Source organism: Petaurus breviceps, unplaced genomic scaffold (assembly GCF_028583685.1).
Source record: "Petaurus breviceps papuanus isolate PSGF00001 unplaced genomic scaffold, PetGlider_PUasm1.0 551, whole genome shotgun sequence".
In the NCBI taxonomy this organism is placed as follows: domain Eukaryota; kingdom Metazoa; phylum Chordata; class Mammalia; order Diprotodontia; family Petauridae; genus Petaurus; species Petaurus breviceps.
Window position 1 is genome coordinate 16,518,293 of NW_027186372.1, and position 15,040 is coordinate 16,533,332.

At 36.5% G+C, this 15,040-nt stretch overlaps 1 long non-coding RNA gene and 1 pseudogene across 5 annotated transcripts in view; one reads left to right on the forward strand and one right to left on the reverse strand.

The window, feature by feature from the left end:
• Positions 1-975: 975 nt before the first annotated feature.
• On the reverse strand, positions 976-3,570 carry LOC138172685 (elongation factor 1-beta-like; annotated as a pseudogene).
• Positions 1,328-15,040, forward strand: part of LOC138172687 (uncharacterized) — a 122,940-nt gene continuing 109,227 nt past the window's right edge. For all 5 annotated transcript variants that reach the window (XR_011171218.1, XR_011171221.1, XR_011171220.1 and 2 more), the window contains exons 1-2: positions 1,328-1,568; positions 1,657-1,831. This is a non-coding gene — a long non-coding RNA (uncharacterized lncRNA). The remainder of the gene's footprint in view (positions 1,569-1,656; positions 1,832-15,040) is intronic.

A 15,040-nucleotide genomic window follows, 5' to 3' on the forward strand; every position in this document is an offset into this window, starting at 1 on the left:
GAGAAGAAAATGTGAAATGCCTCATTGCAACAACAACTGACCTGGGACATAAATCCAGGAGAGATAAATGAAGAATTATTGAACGACCTGAAAGTCATGATCAAAAAAGAGTTTAGGCATCATCTTTCAAGAAATTATCAAGGAAAACTGCTCTGATATTCTAAAACTAGAAGGTAAAATAGTGATTGAAAGAATCCACTTAGTGGAATCCACTTACTTCTTGAAAGAGTTTCCAAATTCAAAAATCCTAGGAATATTATAGCCACATTCCTAACTTCCAGGATAAGGAGAAAATACTGCAAGTGGTCATAAAGAAAAGAAAATTAAATATCCTGGAGTCACAGTAAGGATAACACAAGATTCAGCAGCTTCTACATTAAAGAACTGGAGAGCTTGGAATATGATATTCTGGAAAACTAAGGACACAGGATTACAAGAAAGAATCACCCGCCCAGAAAAACTGAGTATAAGCCTACAGGGGCAAAAATAGATATTCAATGAAATAGAGGACTTTCAAACATTTCCAAGGAAAAGACCAGACCTGAATAGAAAATTTGACTTTCAAATATAAGATGTAAAAAAACAATAGCATAAAAAGTAAACAGGAAAGATAAATCCTAAGGGATTCAATAAGGTTAAACTGTTTATACTCCTGCCTGGGAAAATGATATTTTAACTTCTAAAAAAACTTTGCTATTATCAGGGCAGTTAGAAGGAGTCTACATTGACAGAAAGCAAAGGTGTGAGTTGAAGGTGATGGTATGATTTATCTAAAATGAGAAAAAAGAATGCCCTGGGAGAAGTAGAAAGGGAGGGGTAGAATGGGATAAATTATCTGACATAAAAGAGGCTTTTAAAAGATTTTATAGTGGAGGGGGAAAGGGGGGAAGAGGGGAGGGGAGCACATGAACCTTACTCTCTTTTTTTGGCTTGCAAATATTTTTATTTAAATGTAATTTTTGAGGATGGTAGGTTTTAGATCTCATTGAAGGCAGCAACATCCATGGATTGCACATAGTCTTTAGCATATTTCCTCTAGCATATGTTTCCTAACTTTATCATTTTCAACCACAAGTTGTATCTGAAGCTTCTTGATGTCATATCCCACTGGAACTAGTTTAGAAGATCCCCAGATCAAGCCATCTGCCTGAATGCTTCTGATACATGTAATGGCAAGCAAACAAGTACTTAGCACCTTGTTTCAACTGAGCCTTGCCCTTGATTACATCAAGGCTTTGTTAAGAAACAGAACTTGTGAAACCTACAGTGGGAGGAACTTGCTGAAGCAACAAGCAGGGGTGGAACAGGGAAGAGCTAATGGCCATATATAAGAAGCCCAAGCTGGGAGAGAGCAAAAGTGAGAAGGGGTACAGTTGTGGAGGCCGGCACTCTGTTTGTCTATTCTGTCTGTGTTGATTTTTGTACGTGACACTTTGTACTGAAGCCCTGGGACCTTACTGCAAGCTGTGAAAGAGGAGTTTCTTGTCTGTTTACAGAAGTCCTGGAAGAGGGTTTCAGAGGTCTTGGGACCATACTGATGATGTGTGTTGAGTTCCCAGACCTTGTCGGTGAGTCTGTGTTGATTTCACAGGCAAATAGTGAATTCATCATTTGCATAATTATAATGAACATGAATGTTATTGTGGCTCTGTTAAGCTTTGTCTTCCCAGAAACAGAAACTGTGAAGGACTTGAGGTGGACTGGACACTGTGAGCTTCAGTGTGGAACTGGATGAGGAGATGGACCAGGAGCTGAGAGCTGCCTACCTGGGAATCCAGGTGACAATTGGGTAGATTCTGGCAGGAGATGGACCCATGGAAGAGGAACTAAGGTGGGAGAACTTTGTACTCTCTACATTGTACCTCTTAAGGATGATTGTTAAGTATGATTGGAAACTAATCTCCAATCAAAAAGAAAGAAGACTTTTTGACTGAGAGATTGAGACAATGTGACCTAGGGGTAGAGAACTTTGACCTTTGTATTTTGTGTCCCTTAAGGAGGCTTGCATCTTAAGGATGATTGAGTTAAGGACTTACTGAATGATATCTTTTGCTTAAAACCATGTGGCCATTTTGTTTAAAACTATGTGGCCACTTAAGTGATAAGTTGTTATGTTATAACATTGTGAATACTGTACTTTGGTTTCTGTGAATGTTTTGCTTTAATTTACTGCTGAATAAATAGAGAGTTCACTATACTATGTGATCAAAATCTTAAAGCTGTTCATAACAGTAGTCCTCTGGAAAGCTGTTTGTCCTTGGCTTTTCAACACATTCCTCCAATTTTCCCATATCTGTCTCATCATCCCAAGGTTTTATATCCAGTAAGATGGAAGACTTGGCAACAATTGCAGGTTTTTTTTTTTTAATTTTTTGATTCATATTGAACAAGGTCTTCTTTTCTTGGCTTCTTTGCTTCTTCATTTTCCTCATCATCATTAGACCCAAAGAGAGAAATGTCATCACCCTGTTTGCTATCTGTAGCTCCGCTTCCTGTGGTATCTTCTACATTAGCAGGCTCACACTTGCCCAAAGTCTTCTTTACTCCTAGCAAGCTTGTCTTTTGCTTCTCATAGTACGTACTGTGGTTATACCAATGGAGAACATGTTACAAGTCAGCAGGTGGTGGGCCTGAGATGGCTTCAAAAACTGCTACATCAGCCTGGGATGGCACAAACCCTTCAATGTAGCTCTTTTCTGCCAGGAAGTCATTGAGGTGCTACAGCCAACAGGTGTTGTGAGATCTCTGATGCCCACTGTGGTGGTGGGAGGGACCATGAGGAGGGAGCAGTGGCAGGGACAGAGGAATTGAGCTTGAGGTTGGGAAACAGCACAGAGTGTGAACACGCTAGCACCAGCAGCAGACTGAAAAAAGGCATGAACCTTATTCTTATCAGAATTGGCTCAAAGAGGGTATAATATACATACTCAGTTGTGTATAGAAATCTATCTCACCATACAGGAGAGTAGGAAGGAAAGGAGATATGAAAAAATGGGGGAAAGCTGATAAAAGGGAGGGTAGTTTGGGGGAGGTAAAAGTCAAAAGCAAAACACTTTTGAGAATAGACAGAGAAAAAGGAGAGAGAGAGTAGTATGTAGAAGGGGAAATATGATGGAGGGAAACCCATAGTTTGTAAACATAGTAATGTTTATATATATTAAGTGAGTTTCTCTGATAATGACTTCATTTTTCAAACATATAGAAATGTGAGTCATTTTTTTTTTATGAATAAGAGCCATTTCTCAATGGATAAATGATCAAAGTATACAAACAGGCAGTTTTCAGACAAAGTAATCAAAGCTATCTTATTTATATAGAAAAAATGCTCTAAATCACTGTTGATGAGAGAAATGTAAATTAAAACAACTCTGAGCTATCACCTCACACACTAACTACTATTGGTGACGTTGTATACTGAATAAACCATTCTGGAGAGCAATTTGGAACTGCGTCCAGAGAATTATAAAACCATGTACATACCCTTTGACCCAACAATAACACTACTAGGTCTTTATCTTTATCCCAAATAGATAAAAAAAGAAAAAAAAGGAAAAGGACCTATGTGATATATATATATATATATATATATATATATATATATATATATATATAAAGAGAGAGAGAGAGAGAGCAAATCTTTTAGTAGTGGTAATGAATTGGATATTAAAAGAATGTCCATCACTCTTAGGGAACAGCTGTACAAGTTATTGCATATGATTGTGATCAAATACTATTGTGCCTTAAGAAATGATGAGCAGGATGCTCTCAGACAAACACGGAAAGACTTACATGCATGGCTGCAAAGTGAAGTGAGCAGAACCAGGAGAACATTGTCTTTAATATCAATATTGTATGATGATCTACTCTGAATAACTTAGCTATTGTCAACAATGGAATGATCCAAGACTTATGATGTAGGACTTTTGATGAAAGGTGCTGTACATCCAGAGAATGAACTGGTAGATCCTGAATGCAGATCAAAGATACTTTTTATTTAATTTCTTTATTTTTTTGGTTTGTGTTTTTTTTTCTCCACAGAATTACTTATGTGGAAATGTGTTTTGCATGACTACACACATATAACCTATGTCAATTAGCTTGCCTTCTTTTTTTTTTTAAGCAATTGGGGTTAAGTAACTTGCTCAAGGTTACATGGCCAGTTATTTCTGGGTGTGGTGCTAAGTATATGAGCCCAGATTTTATCCCCAGGTCATCCTGACACAGGGGCCTGTGCTTTTACTCGTGCTCTTACTCACTGTGCTACCTGGCTGCCCGCCCTCCCCCAGCTTGCCTTCTTAATGGGGGAAGGGAGAGAATTTGGAATTCAAAATCTGAAAAAAAAGGAACATTATATTTGTTTTTACTTGTAATTGGGAAAAAATAAAGTACAAAATAAAATTAAAATAATTTTATAAATTCACAGATCCTGGGTTAAGAACCCCCAATCAGAGGTTAGACAACTGCCATTAGATGGAAGATAGGACACAGTTAAATATAAAACTTACCTACTTCACAATATTAATACATTACTAAGGTGTGATTCTCTATATCAGAATAAGTACAGAGGACTACAAATCTCAATTTAGTTCAATTATCAACTGATTTTTAAAATCCTGTTATAGAATTCAAGTGCATCTACTATAGCCAGCTCTGCCTCATGTCTTCTACACAAAATCTTCACCCTACCTTTTACAGGATAAAATTAAAATAGAGAGAGGGAGGGAGGGAAAGAGGGTGAGAGTGAGAGTGAGAGAAAGAGACAGAGAGATTTATACATCTTTATTTCATCTTTATTATCAATATAGTATCCTAATATGTCAATGTTTATATGCATCTGTAATGTCATCAGTGAGTACTATCTCTAAAAGTAAATGGTGTAAACTTTCTATGACTTTTTATGCTCTTCAATTTTAGCTCTCTTAAAAAAAATCTTAAGGCATCTATAGAACATATTAGGACACCCCCCCTTTTTTTCTGAACTGTTTACAAATTATCCTTTGCTCACACTATATGACTCATCCATTTTCTTATCACATATGCTTAAACATCTTCACTGATGTCTATATGTAACTTCTTATATAAACATGGTCTTTGGTAATACATTTCATATAGTATAAAATTACTATATGATTTTATATTGTGTTTTGAATCAATTTTGATGATAAATTTGAATAATATTGATTCTTCTGATACTTTGATATCTCATTGATTATAATCATATGCATAACTCAGTTATAGTAATTATTATTATCATTATTATAGGGGATTTCATATAAAGGAACAGTTTAGGATCTTTGAAAGCAATATACAATTCATAAAATTATATATGATTTTCCAGATTAAATTATGGGTCCTTTGACTACAACTGCTGCCTCACAAGATTTATTTACTGATAGATTAGCATAGTGGAACACTACTCATACTACTGCTATTATACTCTCAAAAATCAGCTTTTTCCATCCATTTGTTTGTGTCCTTTACTAAGTTTTAGGTTGATCCCATTTGAAGAGTTGAGGATTGCACTGAGGAGGCCCTGTAATGTTCTAAAATTTAATGATGCCAGCACAGTGTCCTCTACAAAATAGCAATATCTAGAGGTATTCACTACCTACAGGGAATTACATGAATATCCTGCATAAGACATCCTCCACGATAGTGGCAAACATCTTTAAGAAATTAAGGCAAAAAGCATTTATTATTTTTTTTTTTGCAAGGGGGAAGGCGGGGTAATTGGGGTTAAGTGACTTTCTGTAAAGCCAAGCATGAGCAGCTTTCCAGAAGGCTGCTGCTGTGAACAGCTTTCAAGGTTCTGAATACATAATATAGCAAACTCTCTTATTTATTCAATAACAAATCAGAGCAAAACATTCACAGAAAACGAATGTACAGCATTCACAATGTTACAACTTAACACAGAAAATCAAAATAAAGCATTCACCATGTCACAACTCAACAACTTATCACTCAAATGGTAACATGTTTTTCACCAAAGTGGTCACATAGTTTTAAACAAAGCACATTCATTTAGTCAATCACAAAACCCTTAATTCAGTCACAAAGTACAAAAGTCAAATTTCTCCACCCCAAGATCACAGTAAATCATAATCTCAGTCAGTACACAGTATCCATGTAAAGTCTTCTTTCAGCTAGACTCAAGCTCTCAGCTTCCTTGGTTCTTCTTCCATGGTCCCAGCTCCAACTGTTACCAGAGTTCAAAGGCACACAGCTCCCAGTTTCTTCTCCAGATCCTTTTCCAGTTCTTTGTCCAGTTCCCATTGAATATTGAAGTTCACAGTGTCCAGTCCACATCAAGTCCTTCACAGTTCCTGTTTCTGGGAAGACAAAGCTTGACAGAGCCACAATAATATTCATTCACATTGCCGGCACCATCATCAATTCACTATCTGCCTATGAAATCAACTCAGACCCAACAACAAGGTCTGAGAACTCAACACAGACCCACAAATATGGTCCAAGCGGTCATCACAAATCATCAGTAAAGTCTCTGGACCTCCAAAACCCTCCTCCAGGACTTCTGTAAACATACATCCTGAAAATCTTCTTTCAGGGCTTCCAGTAAGGTCCCAGGGTTTCTGTACAAAGTATCACAAACAAACATCAACTCAGTCAGAGCAGACAGAGTGCCAGGATACCACAAGTTTTCACCTTCTTGACTCTGCCACTACAAGAGCCCTCTTTTCAGCTCTGCTGTTTCTAGCCTGGGCCTCTCCTTATATATGATCATTAGCTCCTCCCCTTCCTGTTGTAGGAGTTCATGAGTTCTAAGGTTCACAAGTTGTGTGTTTCACACATTCTCTTTCTTAACAGACTTGATACAAGACTAAAAAGAATTTGAGCTGAAACAAGGTGTTAATTCAATAGCTGGCCTTCTGTGCTGGCCATTACACTTGCCCAAGGTCACATGACAAATAAGTGTTAAGTGTTTGACAGAGATTTGAACTCAGGTCCTCTTCACTCCAGGGGCCTACTGTTTTTGCCTTGATTGATATTGATTAAATATCATTAATCTGTCAGAGGACTAAGGTCCTCCTCTGTCAGTCTTTTTTAGTGATGTGGGAAGCTGATGTGATTGGATGAGAGCACTTCTTTTTGGAAAAAGCTGATGGGAGGAAAAGAAAATACTTCTTTGTAGGTGAAGAGCTGTTTGGGAAATGTCTGCTTTGTTCTCTGGTATTACCTATATATACAGATATCTATCTTTCTATCTAGTTAAATTGACAGAGGGAAAACTCCTCCAAAGCTAGCTTATGTGCTCTTTATTACCCTGTATTTCAAGCCTCTAATTATGTGGTATTATCAGTCTCTTAGCATCTTGGTTTTAAAGTTCCTTAGACTTCTGTGTTCTGTGTTTTAATGGTTTAGCCTTTTTTTGTTTTGGGTAAGTGTGATAGTAATGGCAATTAAAGATTCCCCTGTATTGGCTTGGTTTTCAAATTGATTGTATTAAAACCCAGAGTTTGTTAATCCCCACCTGTGGGATGGGCTTGTTGATGTGAAAAGAAAGTCCTGAAGTGGGAGGAGCTGGTGATGTAGATTTGGAGAGACAAGAGAGAGGCGGAAGTTCTTTTTGGAAGCAGCACCTCGTGGAGAGGGAGAGACTAAGAGATTGCTGGTGGCCGCTTTGAATTGCCCTGGACTTTTGAGACCTGCCCCCTGAGCTGCCAAGGACTGAGGAGACATGGCTGTTTTGCTGGTACTTTGTCTGTCTGTTTTGATGTTATTTTGCCAGATTTGTCCACTGGTGAAAGACTGTCCTGTTGAAGAAGTCCTGGAACCTGGCATTTGGTTAAGAAGGCCTGAGACTGTCCTGCAGACAGAGAGTGAATACTGTCCACTGGTGAGGGACAGTACTGTTGTTGCAGGGGTCTGGAGACTGTCCGGCAGACAGAATGAATACTGTCCACTGGTGAAGGACAGTGCTGTTGTTGCAGGGGTCTGGGAGCCTTTCTGTTGGTTCAGAAGCCCTGAAGAAGGATTTTCTTGTTGTATGTTTACAGAAATCCTGGGAGAGGGCTTTGCTAATGTGTTCAGGGGTTCTAGGACTGTTCTACAGACAGAGGATAAATTCATGAAGGGACTGGCAATGTATCTTATGGCCTTGCTAAGCCTTGTCTCTCCAGGAACTAAGATTGCTGAGAACTTGCCTCGTGTCAAGATGAAGAAAAGACCTCCATTTGGGTATTAAGTGCTGTGTTTAAACTTGATGTAACTCTGGGGTAGATTCAATTGTGATCCAGGGGTGGGGAACTTTTGACCTTTTTGTGTTCTATGGTTGAGCAAATGAATGTATTGTACTTATGTTTGGAAACTAATCTCCATTTGAGAAGAGGGGCTTTGTGGTGGACTTAATTAAGGTATAGCCTAGGGGTGGAGAAGTATTTAGAACAGAGACTTTGTAATTGATTGAATGATTGGAAAGTCCTGGGGTGGGGTAGGCCTTGGAGATTATTTAATCACGCTTAGTAAATGCTGTATTTGGAATGATGTCATGTTTTAATCTTCTCTGTTCTTGGTTGGTCACTGAATAAAATAGAGAGCACCTATGCTGGTATTTTGAACCTGGGAAGTTGCCTTTCTTTTGGCATTACATTACAGTAAGCAGCTTCTTTTGTTGGCTTCTCTGACCTCTCTTTTGCATTGATTCTTCCTCCATTTGCTCATTCTTGGTTTTCTGATCTGTCCTAAATCTAGACCTACCATTATATAGTGAGTCATCCCTAACTTAACATTGAGAAATTACAAATGAACATTTCTGTCAAATTTAATAACAATAGTTGACATACAGTAGTACAATATTCTCAAAACAATTTTTTTGATGAAGAGTTCCTGATAAAGAAATTTCTAATCTCTAAAATCAGTTATATATAGCAAACAATGTTGGGAAATAACGCACCATGGCTATCTTTACTATCAGAGGCATGTTTGCCTCTGAGGTGCATGCTTTTTCACTCCAGTACTCTTGGAACTTGATGTGTTTCACTTCCAACACTTTTATTTGTTTTTTTTTTTCTTTATCAGAATTGTTTATATTTCTTCAAATGTTTTCCTTCCATATTTTATGCAAAAATGTCCTTTTTTTCTGCTCATTATAGCAAATAAAATGTTTGCATAAGAAAAAGGCAGGAAGTGGAGTGGCAGATAGAGTATTATAGTTAGAATCAAGAATATCTGACTTCAAACCCTGCCTCAGACATTATTAGTTATGTCACCTTGGACAAAATACTTGAATTTTTTCAGCTTCAGTTTCCTCATCTTTAAAATGAGAATGTAGGAATAGCACCCACCTCATAAGATTATTGTGAGAATCAAATGAAATAACATATTTAAAGTTATTTTGAAAAGCTTAAATTCTATATAAATGCTAACTAATATTATTATGACATCTTTAAGAAAGAAACTAAGGATATGTAACAGCAAGCACCCTAGCATACTCAGGATGTCTGTTAACACACATTTTTATCTGCTTTTCTAAAGGAAAGCACCTCAAAAGGGGTTAACAATCTTGCTTTAATCAAACATATATATCATTTGCTTAGTTCAGGGGGAAAAGCACCCTGAACTTCAGAGAAGATACAAACAAATTACAAGCAGACAAAAATACAGAGAAAATAACAAAATTCAACAGACCAACAGACAGAGCTTCTAGCTGTATGACTCTTACATACAGGCATATATAGCCTTCTCTAGGGTCAGAAGAGATCACAACCTTAATGAACCACTGCCTAACTACAAAGTAACAAAAGGTGTGGCCCTTCCTGAAAAACAAGCCTCCCCTAAGCAAGTTACTCTTGCTGGGCTCCAACTGAGGCCCATTAAGGGGCAGGGAAGATTTTTAAATTCTCTTACCATTACAGTATACTATATAATTCTAAGCATTTCCTTGGTTTGCAACTGGAAAATATTAGTTACTCATATCCCATGGGAAAAATGTTTTTAAAAAATTTAATTTGATGCCATTCTGCCTCTTTTCCTTATTTTCTGCTGAAACATACCTCCCATTACTTCCTACCTCCTGAGAAATAGATGCAATGTTATAACTGTAAATAAATCCAATTTCAAACAGCCAAATACATCTAATTTGAGGCTTCGGTGAATAATTCAACTAGACTGCACTGATTGTAAGGCATTCTTACGTTGCCAATAAACAGGAACTCATTTTGCCAGGCAGGATCCAAATATCAAATGCTAAATTAAAATATTGTGAGGATATCAATAATTTTCTCTTATGTCATTATAGAAAAAATTCTATTTACTTACTATAATTGTGATGAAAGTCTATTTGTTGAATTTTTCTTGCTCTAAGTTTATTTTGTGCAGTGATTCTTATCTCTTGCTCAAAGGAGTATTTTTTGAAACTAGAATAAACACGATCCTCCATGTACAAAAGTAAGAAACAAAGGTACACAGGAGCAAGTATCATTAGAACCTTCCCCACTGTAGTATCTTATAAAAGTGACCATGCATTCTAAAATGCTATGTCAATGAAATTTAAGAAACTCTGGGAGGTTTTTCATTGTTGTTTATTTTTTGGAGGGGGGAGGGAAATTGGGGTTAAGTGACTTGCCCAAGGTCACACGACTAGTAAGTGTTCAGTGTCTGAAGTCAGATTTGAACTCAGGTCCTCCTGACTCCAGGGCCAGTGCTCTATTCACTGCACCACCTAGGTGCCCAGCTCTGGGAGGCTTTAATCAAGCTAGAAAGGCTTCACAATTATTGGTGAAGAACTCCACACATTCATTTCAACTTAACTAAATAACAATTTATTAATCCTTGATGGAGTGCCAGATATTGTTCCCTTAGGATAGAAAGACAAAACCAAAACCTTTTCTCCCCTCAGGGAGTTTATGTTCTATGAAGGGGAGAGGGATTTACATAGATAATTAAGTACAAAATATTTAGAAATTCATAAAAAGTAATTGAGGGAATCAAAGAATCACTACCAACTTGGAGAACCTGAAAAGGACTCCTGTAGGAGGTAGTGGTTTTGCTGAACCTTGAGGTAGGGATTCCAAAAAGGAGAGATGAGGAAAGAGCACATTCTAGGCATAATAGATAGCCGCCTAGCTGTTGAGGATGCTACCATCATCCCATTCATCCAGTTCACAATCTATGTGTGATCCTTGACTACTCACTCTTTAACTCACTATATTTAATCTGTCACCAAGGCTTGCTGATTTTATATCTCTTGAATATGCTGACTCCTCTTTTCTGATACTGCCACCACTCTGGGACAGGTACATATCATCTCTGGTTCCTCTCCCTGCCATAAGTCTCTTATCCATTTTAAAACTGGTATACTTAAAGCACTGTATTGGCCATGTCACCCACTAATTCAATAAACTTTAGTGGCTACCTATAACCTTCAGAATCAAGTGTAAATTTCTCTGGTGTTTGAAGCCCTTCAAAATCCCCCTCCCCTACTCACCCCTGCCTCCATATTTCTAGGCTTCCTACGTTTTCTTTCCCTTCCTATACTTTATGATCCATTGAATTTTGCCTCTTCTCTGTTCCTCCAACAAGACATTTGGTCTCCTGACTCTGGCCATTATAACTGTCTGTTACCCATGTTTGTAGTACTCTCCCTTCTCATCTCTACCTCCTGATTTCTTTGCCTTCCCTCCAGTTTCAGCTAAAATTATACTTTCTATAGGATGTCTTTACTGATCCATTTAAATCTAGTGTCTCCCCTCTTTTGATGATTCCTATTTTATCCTAGACAGAGCTTGTTGGTACATTATTGCTTACATGTTTTCTACCCCATTCATCTGTAAGCACTTTGAGAGCAGGGACTGTCTTTTGTTTTTATTTGGTTCCCCAGAGCTTAATAGAGTGCCCAGCACACATTAGGCACTTAATAAATGTTTACTGACTGACTGACTAGAGAGAGTTTTCACCAGACTGATCTTAGAGACATACATTTTTCTATCAGACTACTCACAAAATCATAAATAATTATGTATGATGGAAGGGTAACAATGCTGACGAAATTACATGCCATTGAATTATCAAATAAAGATTTCATACTCTTAGCTGTTTTGATAATCATGCAGATGTATTTGCCTTTTTTTATCCACAGTTTCTCACTGAGATTCTTTTTGATATTGTTGACTATCTATCCAGGATGAGAGATGCAGTTTGTGGCAAAGAAACAGATATAAAGAAAATGGAACAGAACTCTAGGACCATGAGTTTGACTCTAGTTTCATTAACCTAACAACCTGATCACCTATGCTAAGGGTACTTGGAACAGACTAGACAAGGGTAAAATAATAGTTGAATTTATAATTCAATGAAAGTCATACCTTCCTTTACCTCTATCACATCAGTGGCTATTTCAAATTTTTAACATCTTAAAGATCACTTAAAAATATTTGCTAATGTTCTGATGAATAGCCATTCATTTGGCACGATTGCCCAGCATGGCCCAGTTGCATTGCAACCCTATGCCTGGATCTGTTCTTTCATGGCAAGAAAAAAAGAACAGTGGCTATGATCCTAAATAACTAATTGTAAGACTCCCAGAAATATAATGCAGTTGAATTTGAATGTTGCTGCTGCTTATGATTAAAAATAACAACAAACATAAATGCTGCTGATTGCTTTGAAGGGAAAAAAAAAACAACAGCAACTTCAAAGTACATATTGCAAGGGTGCAACTAGAATAGAATTTTAGACTTAGAATGAGCCCTGCTCATCATTGAGCCCAACCTGCTGATTTTACAGATGATGAAATAAACCTGGAGAGGTTAAGTGACTTGCCAACATCATCACATAGTTAATTAGTGGCAGAGAGGGCACTAGAATCCAGTTTTTCAACTCAAAGGTTAACATTCTTTCAAATATACCAAAATATCTTTCTGTAATAGTTTCACTATTTTTAGTGGTGGCCCATTGGCAACCACTTTCTCTGGGGATACTAATAAGAATGACAGAGTTATTTAATCATTATTTTACAGCACAAGTCAGTGAATCCATCCATAAGCACTTACTAAGCAAATAAACATATGTACTATTTATAGGGAATTTGCTATTATATATAAAATATTAGACTAGTCAGTCAGCAAGCAATATTCTCATTAGTGAGAGTCAGAGACTGTCATAACTATAATAGAACTGAGAAGTTGCTCCTGTTTTGTATAAAGAAACTGAGACACAGAATTCTCCTGCGTCTTAGTCAGGATAACAGGAATTTACAACAGCCAAGATTAGAAGCTCAGTCTATAGATTTCTAATGTTTTAATGCTCTTTCTACCATCTCATAGTTTTCTAAGAATTTGGGTAAATAAATATTAAATCTTGGGGAGAAGACATTCATAATAAACACAAATGGAAAAATGAAATTCAATAAGGAAGAAAAGCAATTTGTTTTGGAATTGTAGTGTCAGATTTATCATAAGTGTTTGATTTCCTGAGTCATTAGCTGAAATCCTTTGAAATGTTTAGCTAATGTATATGTTTTATACCTAATATTCAAACTCCTAACATTAGGTACAAATAGATTTTTTTTCAGAAAAAAAGTATCATTGATGAGTAGAATACCAGTTAGAATTAGAGGTGTTATAGGAAAGTGTCCTATACTTGCATTTTATTCAAGGCTCCTCATCTGTAATATTAAAAATAAAAGTATTGCTTTAGACTTTTTGTTAAACATTCAATGATTCATTTCTATGAAAGTGCATTAAAATTTTGCCAAATGTTGATTCTTAAGAATTCTCAGCTTGTGCAAATCCCATCAACATAGTACACACACACACACACACACACACACACACACATATAAATATATGTGTGTGTATATATACATACATATGTTTGTGTATGGAATACAATTAGTCTCGTTATTTCCATTCTTTCTCATTTTTTGGGTTGATAGGGTAAAAAGGAAAATCAATCAATTAATGATCAATAAGTATTTATAAACTCTGGATATGCACTGGCACTTTGGTAGGCATTAGGGATTCAAAGGCAAAACTAAAGAATCTTTACATTTGGGGAGCTAACATTTTATTAATACAACATATTTTAAAAAGTACCCATAAGATATATAAAAATAAATATAAAGAAACTAAGTCAATGGTTCTTAACCTGAGAACTAAGAACATTTTAAATTTTATAATTTTGATAGTTGTATTTAAATATAATGGATTTCCCTGGAAATCCCTATGCATTTTATTTTATGTACATAATCACATTATTTTGTGGATTCCATAGGCTTCATCAGGCATCTAAAGTGGTTCATGAGGCAAAAAAAAAAAATTAAGAACACAACACAAGCTATAAACACTAAAATGTCAAGCATGTGGGAAATTATATCATACATATTACATTCAGGAGATAGTCACAAAGTCAAATTTTTTTTTTCATTTATTTATTTGTTTGTTTCAGTTTGGTTCATATTTGTGATTTTATTGTTAAAGAGAAGTTCCAGTGAGGAAACGCTCTGGGCATCAGTTTTCTCATCTCTAAACAGAGGTAGAGGGAAGAAAATTGATCTGCATCTACCATGCAGATAATAAACTGCATTTTAACATGTGTTCTTAAAGGATTTCTTGGGGGTATTGAGAAGCGAAGTGATTCCTAAGGTTATATAACCTGTAAGTGTAAGCATCAGGAAATGAACTCCTACTTTCTTGTTCTTATTTCAGCTCTCTTTTTGCCTCATTGTGCTGCTTTTAGTCATCCAGCCAGTAATACACACACACACACACACACACACGCACACAAAATAACAACAACAACAAACATGATGTCAGGGAAAATTGCTCTTAAGCAATAATTTGCTGTTACTTAGAACCTTATAATTTTAAGTTAACCAGGTACTCTGTATAGCATTTCAAACATGATTATACATCTTAAATGAATTTCTTAAATTTGGTTAACGAAGTTAGCAAGAAATACTGAAGTGGTCTTCAGTTTCTCTCCAGGGGATTAGATTTACAGTATTCTTATTTGTCTTCTAAAAGCTTAGCATGATGCCATGCCATGCCATCTCTCTCTCTCTCCTCTCTCTCTCTCTCTC